We start from the raw sequence: 21,791 nt of genomic DNA, 5'->3' as shown, positions 1-21,791 counted from the left end.
ACAATTCATCCATCCCAGTACTGGGCAGTTCTCCAAAGGAAAGGAAACCAGTGTATCAAAGGAATTCCTGCATCTCCATGTTTTTTGCTGTGCTATTCACAATAGCCAAGATATGAGATTAACCTAAATGGCCATAACAGTTGAATGGATAAAGAGAATGTGGTACATATACACAGTGGAATACTATTCAACCATAAAGAAGAATGAAATCCTGTCATTGGTGGCAACATGAATTAACCTCGAGGACATTATGTTAAGCAAAATAAGGCAGGTACGGAAAGATAAACACTACATTTTTTCACTTATAAGGGGGAGCCAAACAAATTGATCACATGGAAGTAGAGAGTAGAATTGTGGGTACTAGAAGCTGAGATGTACAGGGGAGGGAGGGATGGGTAGAGGCTAATTAACAGATGTAAAATTACAGCTAGACAGGAGGAATGAGTTCTAGTGTTCTGCAGCGCTGTAGGCTGAATATAGTTAGCTATAATTTACAGGCATTGCATATTTTTGAAAAGCTAGAAGAAAGGATTTTGAACGTTCATAGCACAAATAAACGATAAATGTTTGAGGTGATGAATATAATAATTAACCCGAGTTGATCATTACACATTGCATACATGTATTAAAATATTACTCCATATTTCATAAATGTTAGTTATATAACAGATTAAAAATCTTTTAATTGTGTCAAAAAAAGATTAGCTTTGAATCCTGTATTGTGAAATTAAACAATTTTTTCAATGTGATCCTGATGCTGACAAATAATATCTCCTCACTAAAACACTGGTGAAACTCATAGCAAGCTGTGGTCAAGGAGTATTTTCTCCATCCTGATATTAGTAGAATCATTTTCTTTGAATCTATGATTTTGACTATTATTCCACAGTACTGCACTTTTTATGCTCTGTGTATTACATCACAATAAAAATGGTTAAGAACGTGGACAATGGAATTAGACAACCTAGGCTTATATATGGCTCTATTCTCACTTTATAGTTGTCAGACTGGGTAAGTGGTTAAACCTCTCCAGGATTCAGTTTACTTTATGTGTAATGAAGATGACTATAATACTGTAGTGAACAGAATAGTAGTCTCCAAAAGATATTCCTTGTCCTAATCTCTGGAACCTATTCATGTGCTCTTATTTGAGAATATAGTCTTTGCAGATGTAATACATTAAGAATCTTGGGATAAGAACATCCCAGATTCTCTAAATGGACCACAAGTACAATGACAAGTGTACTCAAGAAGCCAAAGCGGAGAAGACACTGACAGAAGAGGAGAGGTGATGTCAAGACAGAGGCAGAGGTAAGAATCATGTGACCAAAACCCCAAGAAGCCATGGAATGCCACCAGTCACTGGAAGCTAGGAAAGGTAAGGTGGATTCTGCTCTTGAGTCTCCAACCCTGCTGGTAGTTCAGCCCTGCTGAAACCCTGATTCCTGACTCCTGGCTTTCAGAACTGTAAGAGAATAAATTTCTGTTGTTTTAAATCGCCTAGTTGGTGGCAATCTGTTATGGCTGCCACAGGAAACTAATTACAAGTACCTGCATCAGAAATTTGTTGTGGGGTTGTTAGTCAATTAGTACAATGTCTGGCATAGAGTAAGTACTCAATAAAACTTAGCTGTTATTGAACGATTGCCTTCTGTAGTGATATTCGTTGCTTTTGTGCTTGACATTCTTTCCTCTGATTTCTATATAATCACTTTGACTTTACTTTGGGAAAACTACTGATTTTTAATTTTGAATGACACATAGATACACAAGAATTGGCACCAATACATCTAGGAGTCCTAAAGTGGACAGTCCACTTTTTTCCTGCCGTCAGACTCAGAAATGCCCCATTTCTTGGTCTTTTATTCCATTTGATGGACTGTACCATAGTCTTATTTTCCTCTTCAGTTATAATCAAATACTTAAACAGTAATTAGCATATGGTATAAGCTAACAAAATATTAACTATTAATATTTTCAGTCTTGCCCTCTAACTACTTTTCATTCTAATTGCTTATTGCACATCTCCACTTGATTTTTGTGTGTGTGTGTGTTTGGGTTTCATGCTGTCACCCAGGATGGATTGCAGTGGCACTATCATGGCTCATAGCAGCCTAGACCTCCTGGGCTCAGGCAATCTTTCTGCTTCAGTCTCACGAATAGCTAGGACTACAGGTACACACTATCTGGCTAATTTAATTTTTCTTTTTTTGTGGAGACCAGATCTCGCCATATTGCCACCTCTTGAACTGGTCTTGAACTCCTGGGCTCAAGCAGTTTTCCCACCTCATCCTCCCAAAATGCTGTAATTTTAGGCATGAGCCATTGCAACTGTCCTTCCCTCAATTGCTTTGAGTTGGTTTTTACCCTACTTAGACCCCTCTTTTTCTGAAAACATGTTTTTCCTATCTACCAATGAATGCCACATACTATCATTCAAAACTCCTCAATATATTTCCTTTTCCTCTCAATACTCAGCCTCGTTCTGATTCACAATCTTTCATATTCAGATTATTAAGATAAATATTTAGCTGAATGCAATATCTTTTTTCACTCTCCATTTAGAATTTAGATTTCTAAGGAAAAAAATCTTCCTTAAATACTTTTAAAATTTACAATGTCTCCCCACTAAAAATTATTGTTCCATTTATCTAATGATGGGAAATTAAAAGTAATTGATCTAATAGTTATACAGTAAAATACCGTGATTAACAATGTATGGATATATTAAATAAGAAAGCAAGATAACTATAAACAATGTAATATCAATTTTATTAAATATAAGCACTCATATAAAAAAGGTTGATGAAATATGTTCATATAAAAATAACAATTATATTTAAGAGGTGGTACTGGTAATAATTTTATTTTCTTCTTGTATGTTATTTTTTCTGATTATAATAGGCATGTGAATCTTTAATAATTAGAAAGAGTAAATGTTATAAATTAAAAACATATAGTTAGTAGACACTCATGCTCTGTAACAAAATCTCTATCTCCTCGACTGTCTTTCAAGACCTGCAATCTGGCCTGGTAGACTTTATTTTCCACTCTATCTGAGCAGAAATCTCTGTGCTTTAGTCAGAACTGCACCAACCCATAGGTATACAATGGCCACTCCTGCTCCAGTACATGCATCCTATTCAATTTACTTGGTCCCTCTTGCATTCGAATTCCACCCATCCCTTGAGGACCAGATCTGCCAAGATACTCCATCCATTCTTTCTAGCTCCATCTGTTCTTGATCTCTTTTCCATTAAACATCTTTGTGCCTCCTTCAGTACTGAATAATTTAGCTCTGAATGGTATACTACCTCAATCATGAGAATGGGCACCATGTAGCCACTGTGGTCTCCCTAAGGAGAATACATCAGAGTTCTAAGCATATTGGAGATGTCTCAGATAAACATTTTTAGGTTCTAGGTAACAGAAACCAAACTCAAACCAGTTTTTTTAAAACGGGCATTTGGTTCACATAAATGGAAATCTAGAAATCTAGTGGTAGCCTGACAGTGACATTGGCTTCTTTTTCTTAGGGTCTCTGGGCTTTGCTTTCCTTTGATTTCTTCTTCTCAGGCACCCTTGTCTCATGGTAGCAAAGCACTTGCAGTGATTTCAGGCATTATGTCTATAGCAAGATGCACTGTTCAAAAATCCCAAGAATCACTCTGATGGGAGTGGATTAGGTCACATAGCCACCATACGTGGATATTTGTGGCCAAGAATTGAAAGCACTGCTTGGCTGCCTTGGATCAACTTCTCCATACCTTCAGTAGGAGCTAGAAGGATTTCCTTCAACCATATAAATTTCTTAGAGATCAAAAGATGGTGGGAAGGGAGGAAGGGTGTTAACGAGGTAGACACCAGATGTCCGTGTTGGTAGAAATTCTGTAAATACTAGCTGTTTGAACAATACTATGACTGAGAAATTGGTTAGTACTACCAGTTAATCCCTACATGTGGCCATGAAATGCAATCAAAATGTGTTATTTACATTACTAAAGCTTGAAGGACTGAAGTGTTTCATATATCAAATAAAGTACCTAATTAATATGTTTTCAGAACATTTGCTTGAACAGGAGTTTTAGCATGAAATTGACTATAGCTAAACACCTATTTGTTAAGCCAACTAACTACTTCTAGATAACAACTCCATTAATACGTTGTACATTAAATTACTATAACTTGACATTTATTAAGAACTAAGCCTGTGCTCAGGACTGTTTTAAACTAATAATCTGCCAGAATTCTATCTTAGAGATTCAATAAATACTTCTTATATTTATTTATTTATTTATTTAGTTGGAGACTTTATTTTTTAATTCTTTGGTACAACACAATCAGTTCAGGGTCTTTTTCTGAACAAATGATCCCTCAGTCTCCTGCAGCAGGCTCCTTAAGTGATCCTCTAAGTCAAATTAGCTACATGAAATACTGAATGATGTGTCCTTCACTTTTGCTGCTTGTAACTCCTAAGTGGTCAGCATTGAATATTTGCACTTTTGGGTGAGAGAAAAAGCATTTTGGTCCATTAATTCACTCACTCGCTCTTGCAGGACATTAACCAACTCTATTACAAAGACGTGTCATCAATGTCTTGAATGATGAACTTCTTCCCCAGGGCACTGGACTCATCCAATTATAGCAGATACTGCTTCATGGCAGGATCACATTCTGTAAGTTCTCCTTTCAAGACGTTGACCATCTTTTTCCAGTCAGAAGATCCAGATGACCTCAAGAATGCTCTGCCCACACCCTCGGCGGCGCCTCAGAGGGGCTGACAGACTGCGCCTGTGCCTTCGCCTGCACTGCTTACATCACCGCAATACTTCTTATTTTTAAAAAGTATCACAAGTGCACAAGTAAAATAATTGTCAAAATTATAGTACAAGTTAGAAGAATAGTTTAAATTTTATGTAATTTAAATATTTTCAAATTCCTGTATCAGTGTTTTATAAAGCTTTAATAATTGCTGCCAAGTTCAAAGAAACTATTATTAAATGATAAAAACGAGAATATTTTTCGTGTTCAATTTCTGTTTTCTAATATGTGATCTCTTTAGAAGATTAACTTATTAAAAATAACCATATGATCACAGAATAATGTATTTTGGGGTCACGTTTGCATTTTTGCCAGCCATCATAATATCAAGACTTATTTGGGAATGAGATACAGAACCTAGGAATTATTACTCCAAAATTAGAAAAGAAGTTGTCACTCAGAAACAATAAAGATTCCTTAGCCGTCTCGGTGGCTCAGCCTGTAATCCCGCGCTTTGGGAGGCTGAGGTGAGTGGATTGCCTGAGCCCACGGGTTTGAGACCCACCTGGGCAGCGAGACCTCATCTCTACAATAAATCAAAAAATCAGCCGGCGTGGCAGCGCATGCCTGTAATTCCGGCTACTTGGAAGGCTGAGGCGGAAGGATCTCTGGAGCGCAGTGGGTAGAGGCTGCGGTGGCCGGGAGCGGCCACTGCACTCCAGTCTGGGTGACAGAGTGAGACTCCAACTCAAAAAAAAAAAAAGACAATAAAGATTCCTTTTACTAGAAAAAAAATTGAACTTGTCTTGCAACTTCTGTGCTTTTATCTTTCCTCTTTCCTAGAGATACCTTATTTGATGAATCATAATTCTTGGCTCAAATCTCCCTTTATTTTCTGCACCAGCCAAGTCCTGAGGAGGGCAGGGTAGGCGACAAAAAGGAGAGAAGGGTCTGTGGGTGGTGCAGCTCCACTGCTTGGCAGAAAAAGGCCCTATTGGGAATGCAGTGGTCCCTACAGCATGGTGAAGCAACTGCTCAAACGGTTCTTATTCTGGATTGTAGAGACAATTTGGGCAACCAGCTTCCTTTTTAAAGACTTCTAAAGCCTCCAGGATTTATTAAATTCAATTAATATACAGCCATTATCAGCTGTAACCAAGGAATAGAATATGGAGGCAAATTCAGCAGTAGGAGTGAAAGTCTGAAAAAGTAGATAGATTTCCATGGACTAAGGTACTTGTTTTGTTGGGAACTAGGGAAAGAAAACATCAGCTGGGGAGAGGCCTTAAAAAAGGGAGGAGAAAGTAGCAATAGACAAGGGAGAGAAAATGGTGCAGGCACTGAGTAACCAAACGCAAGTAACTTTTCTAGAAGGAAAATAAAAGAGCTCTGGCTTTTAAGGGCAGAACCAAAAATCGCTCCCCTAGCTGTGGGTGAGGTTATTATCATTTGACTTGCTGTGCTGTTAGAAGTGAGGTAGGTGTGAGAGTAAGGACACAGAGTAAGGCCCTCATTCAGAGTGATACTGTTTATAACCTCTATGGTGAAAAAGAACACATTTCCCCATAGCTTGTTAGAATAAAAGGGATTCAGAAGCAGCTGTGCCCTCTTAGGCCTTGGAATGAAAGGGTCTGCTAGAAAGCACTGGAGCAAGTCATTGGCCCACCTGAATGCCAGGAGGCTCCTGGGGCTGGGGTGAGGAGGGGGAAAGAACGCAGATACGGGAAGCTTTTTGAAATGTGGGAGAAAAATAAAGAATATAGAATTCCAGTTGCAGTGGGAAAACAAAGGCGAATAGATACAATAGCTGAGGGTAAATAAGAGGTTGTACCAAGAAGCAGCAGGAAGAAGATGGCTCATGAAGATAGAGAGCACTCCACGAGAGAGAGCTTTGTCTGAGTCCAGGATGAAAAGCCAAGAGGAGGAAAAGCATCATAGAACCGAATGGCGGGAAAGCAAAGGAAAATGAGAACAATAGGTCTTCTGTAGATGGGACCCAGGCTCGAGACAGAGAGAGGGAGGGCTAGCGAGCCTGAGCCCCGGGTAAAGCTTTATGCCTAAGAAGTAGGAAAGGAAATGAGCCTTCGAAGAATCAAACCTAAAATTTTACAAATTTGGAGCCAGTACAGCTTAAAGTAGAAATATATTCTGCTACTTAAGCACATAGCAATATATTCTGCTACTTAAGCACATAGAGAAGCAGCCTATGAAACTCGGAAAACAGAAAAACATGGTCTTAATTTAATATGAACCAAAAGACTGGATACAAGGAGTAAAATTTATTTTAGACCTAGGTCCTGGATTTAGGATTTCTAAGGGGCCAAAAATAAAAGATGCCTTCTGGACAGGATTATCATCAGAATAAAGATTTTCAAAATGTGCATATGTAAGGCATTTAAGGGATGACAGAATGGATATCCTAACTCCTAGCATATGTCAAACACTAAATTTTACCAACTGCAAGGAGTAGCCAGGAAGCTTCTATGGTGGTTGCCAGTTTCCCAAACGAGGAAAAGGAAATTGCAATGTCACATAACAAATGAAGCCATTTAGATTATGTTCTTTGGAATTAGACACACTTGTGTTTGAGTCCCCGTTTCACCAGTTACTGGCTCTGTGACTTGGAACAAATTACTTAGCCTCTCTCAACTTTAATTTTGCTACCTCTAAAATGGGAAGAATTGTACTTTTTCTAAATGATTGTTATTAAGATTGAGAAAAATGCACATAAATTTGGTGCTTGACAGAGAGTAAGTGCTCTAAAGTATAGTACACTGATGCTATTTTTTGTTGCTTCACAAATATTGTTGAAAATCTGAAGTCAGACCAGGACCTGGGACTTCATACTCCCACTTGAGGGTTCTTTCAACCAAACTATGTAGCTAAATATGAGACCCGAACTGAAAATATGTTTATGGATGTGATGTAAAGATGAGAGAACAACAGGAAAACCAATTTAAGAAGTAGTTTAGGAAGGATATGGGAAGATATTCCAACTGGGACACAGGAAAAGGTGACTGGATTAGTACTTAAAGTAACCAAAGTGTAATCTGTGGATTTAAATTTTTCCAAATGTATGAAAATGGGTTGATCACCATGTACATGTAGATGTTAAAAATATGATGCAATAATTGTTATAAGTTAGTCAATCAATTTTATGGTTGTGTTTATTAAAACAAGCCAAATTTGTGTGTGAGGGGTGGGCGGTGACATGTGTGAAATGCATCATGGGTGTTATAAAATAAGCAATGCAAATTTTCCCAGTTTCCAAAATTTTAAGAACAAAGCAATTAAAAGACTGCTATTTAAAACATGAGTAGTTATTACAAGGTAGGTTTAGATTTTCAATATATAAATACTCCCTGCTTATTAAAAAGCAAATAATATTTATTTCATTTAAACACTTGGAGCACTTTTGATTTTTCTCAATCTTCTTGACATACTTCAAATTTTTGAAATATGCGTTTAAATCCCCAATCTAGCATCCCTAATTCAACTTTTTAGTTATGTCTGTAGACTTAAAAGACAAGACAACCACCAACAACTCTGGTATCCCAGATCATATAGACCACAGTTGAAATCTCAAAGCCAATCTTTTGACTCATTAGATGTACACAGTGCCATCTAAGTTATCCATTTTTTCTGGAATTTATTAGTGATATTGAGGAAATGCTTACATTGAAGTCTTGAACATATAAAAAGGAAAAATATTTAGGAATATTTTGAAAAAGATATTGTATTTCAAAGTGAAATGTACTGAGTAAAGAAAAACTTGATATGATTCGGTTCCTGCAGAAATGCTAACAATTAGTTTTACAACACAAAGCTAAGATTTATTCTTTTTACCAAGAGAAAAAGGGACCTATTTAACTGATAGAGGTAGTGGACCAGAGGAATAGAGATGGTAAACATAGTAGAAGAGTATTCTTTTTTTAAAATTAATGTCCCAACAACTTGGAACCTTGGCAGAAATCTGTGAAAGATGAGCAAGTTACTGTTAAAATGTAATGATATTAAAAACAAGTAACCCAGGTCTTGCTTATTTTTTTGTGATAGCAGAGAATAGTGACGAGAAATGCTATGTTATAAAATATGAAGATAGAAAGGAGGAAAGTTAATGACTATAAACAAGAAAATAAATATGAATAGCTGCTGAAGTGATTAATAGTCTTCACTGGTTAAAAAACACTCAGGGGATAACATGTATCAGAAATAGCAAATTGAAGGTTGTACTTCATAGCTGATGCCTGTAATCCCAGCACTTTGGGAGGTTGAAGTGAGAAGATTGTTTGAGACCAGCCTAGACAACATAGCAAAACCTTGACTCTACAAAAAATAAAAATACAAATAAAAATATTAGTTGGACTTGGAGGCACATATCTGTAGTCCCAGTTACTCAGGAGGCTGAGGTGGGAGGATTGCTTGAGCCCAGGAGTTTGAGGCTGTGGTAAACTGAGATCATGCCACCTGCCTGGGTGACCAGAGTGAGACCCCAACACAAAAACAAACAAACAATCAAACTAATGAAAACAAAAATAGAAGAAATAGCAAAACGAGATAAATACTTGTAAGAGTTCAAGAAAGGATCAAGACAGCCTCCAGACATACTGAAGTATTTGTGGTGGTCAGTTTGTAGGATTAAAACTGACAGATGAAGAAACATTGTGGATAATGGGGACATTCTTTAGAACCTTTTTCAAGAACAAGAAAAAGGTGCTCAGAGAGAGGAAAAAATGTGGGTTAATGCGACAAAGTCTGGAGAAGCACATGCATGCACTAACAGCGGACAGGCCAGGAAATAAGGACTGTGCTGGGATCGATAGAGAGGGGACATTCTCTGCTCTAAGGTTCTCTAGATTCTATGCACTTTCAAGCTCCACTGTGAAAGGTTTTTGGTGATATTTTTCAGTGGCAGATAAATGGGGAGATGCAATATGATAAAGACAATCATATTTTTTTTTTGAGGTGGAGTCTCACTCTGTCCCCCAGGCTGAAGTGCAGTGGCACATTCACGGTCACCACAGCCTCGACCTGCTGGGCTCAGGCGATTCTTCTGCCTCAGCCTTCCAAGTAGCTGGAACCACAGGGTGCACTCTCTACCACTGTGGAGACTCTACCATTGTAGAGACTAGGTCTTGCCAAGTTGCCCAGGCTGGTCTCGAACCTCTGGGATCAGGCAATTATTTTGTCTTGGCCTCCCAAAGTGTTGGGATTACAGGCTTGAGCCACCACACCTGGTCAAGACAATGATATTTCTAAAAGGAAATGTAGAGAATATAAATACTGGATGTTTATGGCATGACAAAATATTGCTTTTCAGTTTTCAGTTGTATATTGCTTATAATTTTTTTTTTTAGGCAAGAGCTAACATAGTGACAAGGCCTAGCCTAGACGTTGATTCTGTTTTCCAGTTTGACTTACCTTCCCTACCTTTTAGTGGCAAATTCTTCCTTAACATTGGAGGCCTGCTCAATTGCTACCTTCCTTGAGATGCCTTTCCTTCCTTGCTGGGGTACCTTGACCTCTCTAGGCCTGTAGCACTCCACCCACAGCTCTCCTATACCTCCATCATACTGAGCTATTATTTTCCATGCCCATGTTTGTTTTGCATTTGATGGAGAACTCTTCTAGATAGGTAGGCAGGTGTAATTTTTTTTCTTGTTTATGTTTTTTAATCCCAATTCCCGGACTGGGATCTAATTATAGCTGATGCCTAATGGGTGTTAATTAAAATAAGTCACAAGCTTTCCAAAGAAGGATATTTAGAAGGACATTTATCCTGTTTGAAGTTAGAAAACCAAGGATAGGTCATACCAAGTCATCTTTGACACCCAAGCAGCTGATATAGGAGCAGACATTTTCCATGATCCAGAGCAACAGAGGTAGAATCTGGAGCCTTTGGAACTAAGGCATCTTAGCGGCCTGTAGGTGAGTCCTGGTAGGTGCTGTTAAGTCCTGGTGGGAATAGGTGAATCTTTGGGTATAAGGTGAGTCCTGGGGCAACTATATGCCTCTAAGCGTGACTTTCTCTTAGTTCTCAAAATATGTGACAACTTAACTCCTAGACATTTACTTTGGCTAAAATTTTGGTTTCTGTTTGTACTCGCAGTGCTGCCCTGAGTCCTGGACTATCCACTCTATCTTTGTCTCTTTACTGTGTCTACAAACAAACATACTCACATACACACAGGTATGTTATGGTTTTATTTAGTCCTAATAGACCCTCCAGAACATGACAGCTACCTCCAAGAATTTCCAGCTGTCAGGTCTCCACTGAGCAGATTAGATTTTTAAACTTCAACTGTTTAATCATTACCTCTGCTAACTCTTTCTACCCTGATCCAGTCACCATCATCATCTCACTATAGTCGCCTTCCAAGATTTCCTCCTACTACGATCCTCATCCTGCTTTTGTTTATTTTCAACACAGCAGTCAAAGTGATTCTTTGAGTACTGAAGTTAATTCACTTCACTCTTACACTTACATCTGATGGTTCATTAATTCAATCAATGTAAAAACCAAATTCCCTATCATGAACTACAAGGCCCCATGTGATGTGGTCCCATTTCTGAATGCTTCCCCTACGAATCTTCCACTTCTCACTCTGCTTCTACTTTTCCTATCTCTGTTCCTGAATCACACTGGGCATGTTTCTGCCTCAAGGCCTTTGCCTAAGTTGTTTTCTTAAAAGTTCTTTCCTAAAAGTTTTTTCCGATATATCAGTCAGCTTAGAAGAATCGAAAATCTCCACTGCACATAAAAACAAGGATTTATATTTTGTCAGTGTTACCCATCCCCTAGCATTCTAAGGCATGTGATCTTGAATCTAGTTCAAAAGATTAGCCCTTACATCGACATTACCAATCTTGTGACAGACAAAAAGAAAGGGGTATAGCGTGAAAGAACATGGCTCTTAAAGCTCCTAAGAAATGGATACATCATTCCAGTCATATTTCTTTAGTTAAAACGTGTGGGCAATCCTGACATCAGTTGGTCAGGGATTTATTATCCCCCCCAAAAGAGGCATGATATGTTTTGGACATTGTTGCAATCTGTCACACACCAAACATCACCTTGACTAACTCCCTCCCCTTCTTCAAGGTTTGCTTGAATCTCACCTATACAATTAGGCTTACCATATTTAATAATACAACCTGCTCTTCAACTTCCAGGACTTCTCACAGCATTCATCATTTTCTAACTTTTCTATTAAATATTGATTATTTAAAAAATTATCTTCTCTCCTTGATAGAATATAAACTCAGTGGGATAAGGGATCTGGGGCTGTTTTCCACTGATGTGTGTCAAGTAGCTATGATAGTATCTGGCAATATCTGTTGAACAAGTAAAGGAATAGATTTATATATGAACATGACTGCTAAACTTAGATTGTTTTGAGTTTGTGAAACCTCCTGGAATATGAACATTTATGTTTCTGGCTGAATTTTTAAATAGAAGTTTACAGAAATGGGAAGATTGCAAGAAATAAATTCAATTTTATCTAAGTCACAAACAGGTGTGGATTTTTCCTAATATGATTCTGGAAGCCAAGTTTTATGCACCCAGAATTAAAAAATATTTTAGTTCATATTTGCTATCTTCTTCTATCATTCATATAGTACTTACTCCTTCCAGTGTAAATGACTCCAGCTGTTTCTCAAAAGTATCAACAAGAAGCTCCTATGCTTGATCATCAAGCCTGACCTGAACTCAGTAAATGAACAATCTCTAAGAAAAGGTGATGCACATTCCTCATTCTGCTGCAGATGCTTTAGGAGCCCACCTGGGAATAGCATTCCTCTTTCCCTGTGCCCCAGGCTTGCTTCAAGTGGAGTTCCGTGTCTAAGACTGTTTAGTGTAATGGGTACTGAGTTATCAAACCCAGAGACATGAGTTTTAATTCCAGCTCCTCATGTTTAACAGTTATGTAACCTTGGGAAAGTTATTTAACCTTTTGGAGTCTCAACTTTTTCATCTGCAAAATAGAGAAAAGAATAACTTCCTACATAAGGATTGCATTTCTTTAGCAAAAATAAGAGATGAGGTGCAAACATGTGAAGCTGTTAGGAGGAAATAAAGAAACTCTAGTAAATGTATAAAGCCAAATAAATGGTGAAAAATGAAAATATTATTAAAGTTATACTTGGCTATTAAAGTTATATATTGTACTATTAAAAGCAGGAAAATGGGGGAAAGAGAATTATGCTATTAACAATGTCTGTGGAGGATTTTAGTGAGACTTTAGATCATTTACTTAGAGAAATAAGATGCAAAGCAAAATTAGAAGAGTAAAATAAAGAGAGCACATACTACTTCTATAATAAAAACATCCCAAGGATTTTCAAGCAATTTAAGATGAATACAATTAAAAAAGTGAAATGAAATTATAGAAAATTTTATTTGTCATTAGAAAATAAAACTAAGTTGTTCTCTTTTTAGGGGAGGGGAACATTTTCCTGTATTTTTCTTTGTGTCTGGCTCCTATTATTGTCCCACATGATTAGAAGATATCTGAAAGGACCCAGAAATGGAACTTGGAGAAAGCAAAAATGCCTGTGGCAGTGGTCCCTTACTTTTTTGGCATCAGGGACCAGTTTTGTGGAAGACAATTTTTCCACGGACCTGGGAGTGGGGTTGATTTTGGGATGATTCAAATGCATTACATTTATTTTTCACTTTATTTCTATTCTTATTACATTGTGATGTATAATAAAATAATTATACAACTCACCATAATGCGGAATCAGGGAACCCTGAGTTTGTTTCTCTGAAATTAGATGGTCCCATCTGGGAGTGATGGGGGACAGTGACACCCAGTGTGTTGTTGCTCATGTCCGGTCTACTCCATAATCTCATTCTGGTTGCTGTCACTACAGAAAATTATGCTTCACAAAAGTAGGACACTGGAAATGGAAGTAGACTTTTCAGTGATTTTGCGACAATCTCAGGATATTCGACCTTGACTTTAATCCAGCATGTGTGAAGATTTGAAGTTGTCTCAAACTTACTTTTAGAGCCAATATCATTTGCGATCTCAAGCAGTTGATCCTCTTCTAGCATAAAGTCGATTCACCTGGCTTATTCACAAATGGGTCGTGGATCCATTCCTTCCCAGTTTGTGGGTCTTCTGTGGTTGGGAAGTGATGCTCAAACTCTTTTGAAAGCTGAGATGGGTGATCATGCACCAACTGGGAGAAAGAAGGCCCTGGCTCAGTCTCTTTCAAAATCTCTGCTAATGCTTGAAACATATCAAAACTCTCAGTGTTCACTCATTGCCCCCATGATTCCAGTTTGGCTTTGAATATAGCCACTTTATCTGCTGACTTGAGCACAGTTGTCATTCTCCCCTAAAGTGACATATTGAGTTCACGGAGCAGGTTGAATATGTCGCACAAATAAGCAAGTTTTGTTACCCATTCTGTGTCACTGAAATGTGTTGCCAGCGATGGCTGTTTTGTAAAACAAATCTCTGGAGCGGCTTTCATAACTCTACCTTTAGAAAGTCATCTCTTCTGTGTTTAAGAGATGTGTGTGCTCTGTATCCATCTCCTCTGGAGCTACACAAAAAAATGCATTAAGGGCAAATACTCTTGATGTAGTTGATATTTTTAATCACATCCTGCAAAATGTTGTTAAGTTCAGGTGACATTTTTTGGCTAGTCAGCATTTCTCTGTGGATGGCACAGTACGTAGACTCACATTCAGAAGTGGCCTCTCTGATCCGAGTAGTGAAATCAGAAAGCCATCCAGTCATGGCTGCCACTCCACCTGTGCATATACCAACACAAAATGACCAATTCAGTTCTCCTGATATGTAATCATTCAGAGACTTGAATAGTTCTGCACTGTGGTATTGGTTGGCAACAAAAGTGCACATGACACATCCTTGTGCATATCCTCCTGAAATATGTATTGCACAAAAGCAAGCCTTGTTGCCTTGTCAACATCAGTAGACTTGTCAACCTGGATTGCATACCACAGTGACTCATTAATCCTCTAACAATTGTGCCTCAATATCCTCCGCTATTTCATCAATTCATCTAGTTATGGTGCCAGCCAACAGAGAAACATGTGCCACCTTTTGAAATACAAACTTTCCTAAAAGTTTAAGACAAATGTCCTTAGCAGGAGGCAGGATCAACCCTTCACCAATAGTAAATTCTTAGCTTAACAATGGAGTTAGCCACTAAGAATGATGCTCTGAGTGCAGACACATTTTTTGAAGCGAGGGCTGTCTATAATTGCTTCTGTTCTTCATGTTCATGTTTTTTTCTTTTGAAAAACTCCCCTGTATTTTAGTGCAGATTGCTTGGTCTCCATGTAGTGAAGCAGTTTTGAAGGTTTCATGGCTTCAATGGATAGGCAGTAGTCACATATTATACAAGTGGGCTTGGAAAATATCAAGCACCTGTTGTAATGAACCTGTAGTTTAATTAGGACTCTTGGTATTTTCTTTTTTTTTATTTTGCGTTGGAGTCTCACTCGGTTGCCCAGACTGGAGTGCAGTGGCCGCTCCCGGCCACCGCAGCCTCGACCTGCTGGCCTCCGGCTATCCTTCCGCCTCAGCTTTCCAAGTAGCTGGAATTACAGGTGCACGCTACCACACCCAGCTAATTTTTTTTGATTATTGTAGAGATGAGGTCTCGCCTGCCCAGGAGGGTCTCAAACCCACAGGCTCAGGCAATCCACTCATCTCAGCCTCCCAAAGACCCGGGATTACAGGCTGAGCCACCGAGCCCGGCGGTATTTTATTTTATTGCAGCTTTCTTTTTGTCGGTAGTCTTAGAGTCTTCTGTTGTCTCATCATTGGGTCTTTCCCTCTTTTCAAAGAAGCTGTCTGGTGAGGTTTGTTTTTTACTCATTTTGACTAGGGTTAGCTTGTGGGTTTGTCAAAACTGTGACTGAGACAAGTGCAGGTTAGAGGCGTGGATGGAAGAGGTATACAAAATAATGGGTGGGCCATGCATGGACTAAAATAAGTGTTGGATTCTGACTTAAAGGCTGTGCAGATGCAGCTGTACAATTGAAGTACACCAACTCACTTGCCACCCACTGGTAGGGCTTTCATATGAGTCTGCAAGCAACTGATTTATTATGGTCTCTGTGTAGACAAACCTCACTGCTAATGTTCATCTGTATTTGCAGCTATTCCCCAGTGCTAGCACCTGCCTCAGCTCCACCTCCCATCATCATGCATTATATTCTTATAAGAAGCATGCAACCTGGATCCCTCACATCTGTTATTCACAATAGGGTTCATACTCCTACAAGACTCTAAGGCCACTACTGATCTGACAGGAGATGGAGCTCAGGCAGTAATGTGAGTGATGGAGAGCAGCTGTAAATAGAGATGAAGCTTTGCTTGCTTGCTTGCCACTTACAGCCTGCTGTGTGGCAGGGTTCCTAATAGGCCACATCCATGGCCCAAAGATTGGGGACCCCTGCCTCATGGAATGCCTTAGAGAAACTGATGTTGAAACCAGCAGAACTCTGAGAACGCTGCCTTCTCACCAGGTTCTGTACTAGGCTCTTTATTTACTTTTTTTACTTTAGCTAATATTTATAGCAAATTTGTGAGTTACACATTATTCATTCTGTTTGTATAAGGTAAAGTCTTGGAGAGGTGTGATAACTTGCTGAGAGCTAACCTGTGAAGTGTAAAAGAGACTGGATTTCAACTAAGAGATGTCCAACATCTACTTTGACTCCCAGTCCTCTGCCTTGGCCTTTTAATAGACTACAGCAAATGTTTCTGGTGCCGTTGTAGATAGCAAATGCTTCTGGTGCCTTTGAAGATGAAAAGAAAAACTGTTGGAGAATATAACAGAAAGAAAGAATGGAAAGGATCTGTGAGGAGAAAGAAAAATGGCACAAACTGATAATATTAAGAATAAAAATATGGCCAAAAGAATACACACACACACACACACACACACACACACACACACCACCACCACCACCACCACTCACAAATAAATAACTGACCAAAGGAAAAAATATATTGTAGGAAAAAAAGAAACAACTGGTAGGCAATTCCTGTGAAAATTTTATTGGTTTTGTTTGCTAAAAGAAGAAACATGTATATTTTATAATACATTTTGGTAGAGAATTTTTTAGTCAGAGGTAATTTCAAGCTTTAAAATATAAAATACATATTATTTATTTTATATGGGGGAGGGACAAAAACATGGAGTTAGATTTTGGAGGGTGGGTCCCTTGTAGTACAGGGTTCCTCTGCTAGGTAAGTGTTCTAGGGACCCATTGGCATCAGTGTACTTGCTAGCATTGTGGTAAAAGGTTGTATTCAGTTTCAGTGAATTTATTTTGGAGGTTCTTTCAATGTGTTTACCTATTTCACGATGAGTGATTTACCAGCTCACCTGCTCATGCTTCACTGAGTGCTCAGCAGTATTTGGCCAAAAACGGCATGAGCCCTATGCCCCACCCTCCCTATTCACTTGATCTTGCCTCAAGTGACTTTTTGCTTGTTTGTTTCCCTGGATGAAAAAAGTCCTCAAAAGGAAACATTTTGCCCATGTGGTAGAAGTGAAACAAAATATGGCAGAAGCATTAAAGACATCAAAATTGATGAATTCAAAAACTGTTTTGAGCAGCAGAAAAAGCATCTCAATAGGTGTATTGCATCAAACGGAGAGTACTTTGAGGTAACAGAACTTTAAATATGTAAGAATACACAATTTTTTATAAATAACTTCTGAGATTTTTGGGGTATCCCCTCTCATAATCAATAATTTAGTGGAATACACACCAATTGTGTCATTTCAATTTTGTTCTTATTTAATTTTGTCCTCTCAACATCCCACACAGGACATGTATCTAACTTGAATCTGATATGCCTTTTTTATTTTTCTGTCTTTAGGACCACAAAAATATTAGCTTTCATTAAAGTGTCTTAAACTTTTCACATTATTGTTGGAGTATAAAACACGTAACAGAAAATCTATCCTCTTAACAAAATTTTAAGTACAGAATTGTTAAGTTTATACCCATTGTTTTACGGTAGATCTCGACAACTTTTTCATCTTACATGACTGAAACTCGACGCCCATTGAATAGCAATTCCTCATTTTCCTTTTCCCCATCCCTAGCAACCACCCTTTACTTTCTGTTTCTATTTGATGGGCTTATTTCACTGAGCTCATAATAAACTGCTTGTCCCTGTAAAACTATTGGGAAGTCTTTTAGAGTCTTGTAATGTATGCTAAGTCCCTACTTTAAATTGTAATGCTAGATAACACTACTGCTTGCTTTATTGGCTATGCCTGACTAGCACACCTCTTATAAGATTGGTAAAGCTTTAAAAGCTGAATACTTTGCAGGACTTAATAAGGCATGGGAACTGGCCATTCCCACCTGATTAAGTTACCTTGCTAAGCTCGTACCTAAGGAACAGGTAAAATACTAGGCACACCTTGTGGCGCATAGAGTGAGAGTTGATCACTCTCACTTAATTGTCCACATCTTACAACTAAGGCTACTGTTTAGTAATTCATAAGGATTTTTGACAATTTTCCCTGTTCATAATTAGAAATAAGTAGGAACAGATCATTTTACATCTATGTACTCTGTTCACTCTAAAAGAGCTTTGTACCAGGCCATTTTGGAAGGTCATGGGGCAGGAAAAAAAAAAAGGCTTCAAGGAGGACTGAGGACACTCAACTTTGGAGAAGCCCTCAGGGTCCCAGGGATACTTGGCATTGCTGTTTTCCCGTCCATGAACATGAGATAACTTTCCATTTATTTGAAACTTAAGTTTTTCAAAAGTGTTCTATAGTTTTTAGTATACTACTCTTTTGACTTTTTGGCTAAGTTCATTCCTCGAGATATTATTATTTTTGATACTATTGTAAATGGAATAGTTTACTTAATTTTTTTGGATTGTTTGTTATTAATTTTTCTGTTTGATGGTTGTATGTTGGTTTTGTATTCTGCAAATTTATTGAATTTGTTTATTAGTTCTAACAGCTTTTATGTGTAATCTTTAGGGTTTTCTACATATAAGACAATGCCATCTACATTTGGGCATCCCCTCATCCAGTCAAGTTGACACCTAAAAAAAAGGTAATTTTACTTATTCACTTTGGATTTTGATTCATTTTAATTATTTTTCTAGTCTTAATTTTCACATATATGTAAATCTTTTTGTTTTTAATTTGCCATCAATTTCCAATTTTATTTCATTGTGTTTGGAAAATGTACTTGCTATCATCTCAATCTTCTTAAATGTGTTTTATGACCTAATATCATATGATCTAATATGATATTTCCTGGAGAATATTCCATGTGTGATTGAGAATAATGTGTATTTTACTGCTGTTGGGTGAAATGTTCTGTACATGTCTGTGCATTTGGTCTTTTTAGTTTGTTGTGTTGTTTAAATCCCCCGTTTCCCTATTGCTCTCTTTTCTTGATGTTCTACTTATTATTAAAAGGGGATATTTGAATCTCCTACTGTTATTGTGTTGCTGTCTATTTCTCTCTTCAATTCTGTCAATGTTTGCTTTATATATTCAAGTTCTCTGATATTCTATATTCTATATATATCTTATATAATATTCTTCTCTACATATTGTACAGTTTTTTACTTAAAGTTTATTTTGTCTGATGTAGAAATGGCCATTCCTATTCTCTTTGGGTTATCATTTGCATAAAATCATTTTCCATTCTTTCATTTCCAGCCTATGTGTGTTTTTGAATCGAAAGTGATTTTTTTGTAGATAGCATATACAGATTGAATATCCCAAATTAAAATTTTAAAATACAAAATGCTAAACTTTTTGAGTGCTGGTGTAATGCTCAAAGGAAATGTTAATTGGAGCATATCAAATTTTGGATTTGGGATGTGTAAGTGGTAAGTATGATATAAATATTCTAAAATTAAAAAATAATTCCAAATCCAAAACACTTCTGATCCCAAACAATTTGAAAAAGTGATACTCAAACTATAGTTGGATTTTGTATTTTCTTTTAAAAAAATTTCTAAACAATTTTATTTATTCAACCACTCTATGTCTTTTGGTAGGAGAATTTACATCTAAAATAATTGTTGATAAGAGAAGGACTTACTATTGCCATTTTGTTAATTGTTTTTTCTCTATCTTCTAACATTTCCCCCCTCTTTTTCTCTCTTACTGTCTTCCTTAATGTTTTGTTAATTTTTTGTTGTGACATGTTTTAATTCCTTTCTTATTTTATCTTATATAACTTCTATAGTTATTTACTTTGTGGTTGCTATGGGGCTTACATAAAATATCTTATGGTAATAACAATCTATAGTAAGCTGACAAAAACTTAACTTTAATCACATACAAAACTCTCCTTTTAACTTCTTTCCACCACACAAATTTTATGCTACTGTTGTCACAAATTACATAGTTTTAGACTGTGTATCCATTAAACTATTTTTATAGTTAAGTTTCTTATATTTTTTTCTGGTATAGCAATACCAGAATTAAAAGCTATTTACACTCTGCCAATAATATTCTGTGTTTGCTTATATTTTTACCTTTACCAGTGAACTTTGTACTTTAATATGATTATTTGTTGATCTCTGGCATTATTGTTTAAGCTTGAAGAACATGTCTAGTGGTAATAAACTCCTTCAGTCTTTTTTTATCTGGGAGCATCTTGATTTATTGTTCAATTTAGAAAAAAAAAATTTGCTGGGTTTAGTATTCTTGGTTGATAGCTGTTTTCTTTGGGGTCTTTGAATCTATAATTTTAATCTCTTCGTCTCTTCTAACCTGCAAGTTTTTGACTGAGAAATCTGCTGATGGTTGTATGAAGGGTCTCTTGCACATGACGGGTTGCTTTTTTCAAACTGATTTCAAAATTTTCCTTTATCTTTGACATTTGACAATTTGATTATAACATGTCTCAGTATGTACTTCTTTGGGAATATTCTACCTGGAATATAAATGTCCATTTCCTTCCCCAGATTTGGAGATTTTCAGTCATTATTTCTTCAAATAATATGTCTTCCCCTTTCTCTTTCTCATCTTTTTTCTGAGAATTCATAATACATATGTTTATTCACTTGATGATGTTTCATAAATCCTTAGGTTTTTTTTCTTTTTCTTCTGCTTGCTTCTAACTGTATAATTTAATATGACCTGTTTTGTGTTCACAGATTCTTTCTTCTGCATGTTCAGGATAGCTGCCAAGCTTATTTAGTGAATTTGTCAATTACAGTATTGAATTCTTCAGCACTAGAATTTCTGGCTTTTAAAAAATTGAACACTTTTTTATCTCCTTTTTAATATTCTCATTTTGTACATGCATAGTTTTCCTGATCTCACTGAACATCTTTATACTGGCTATCTTGAATTTTTACATTTTTAATTTATAATAATAGCAAAAATCATCTTTAAAAGGTATTCACATTTATAGTTTTAAAAAGACAAGTATAAGTTTTTTAACACCCTATATATGAAAGTTATGATAATCAAAATAATATACAGTGCTTTGATTATAGTATCATTTCCCAGAAGCTCAATTCTTTTAAGGGAAATTATTTTATTTAGTCTTTGAAAGCTATGGAAATGTTCAAGGTAGGGTGTGAGGGCATTAGGATGCTACTCTATGGTGGCTGAAAGTTAGAACTAGATGTGTGACTTCTGAGGTTATCTGCAATGCCACATGCTGTGACTCAAATTAGATTTTTGTTTTAATTGAGAAACAAAAGATCAGATGGTTAGATGACCTCCTTGATGTCATGTACAGATTGACCAAGGGTCAAAGTCTACTTTTCCAGCTAGGTAAGTAAAATTTGTGGCTTATTAAAGTTTATTTGAATATGGCATTCATTTTTTTTACATCTATAATTTTTATATTAAAATACATGATCAAAAACAAAATTATTATAGCTGATACTATTCAAACTCTAAACTATATTGCCTTAGCTATAACCAAGACTGTATTATGTGTCTCAAAATCCACCAAATTCACCATGATCCATGTCCTCATGGAGCTTATAGTTTATTGAATATAAATTGACCAAAAATAACAA

The 21,791-nt window shown here is 36.9% G+C and overlaps 1 pseudogene; it reads right to left on the bottom strand.

The window, feature by feature from the left end:
- Positions 1–4,472: 4,472 nt before the first annotated feature.
- On the bottom strand, positions 4,473–4,705 carry LOC110596007 (annotated as a pseudogene).
- Between the last annotated feature and the right edge of the window lie 17,086 nt (positions 4,706–21,791).

Source organism: Carlito syrichta, unplaced genomic scaffold (genome assembly GCF_000164805.1).
Source record: "Carlito syrichta isolate Samal-C Ts95f unplaced genomic scaffold, Tarsius_syrichta-2.0.1 Scaffold305701, whole genome shotgun sequence".
Taxonomy (NCBI): Eukaryota; Metazoa; Chordata; class Mammalia; order Primates; family Tarsiidae; genus Carlito; species Carlito syrichta.
The sequence above is the reverse complement of the archived record's forward strand: the minus strand, read 5'-3'. Positions and strand labels throughout refer to the sequence as shown.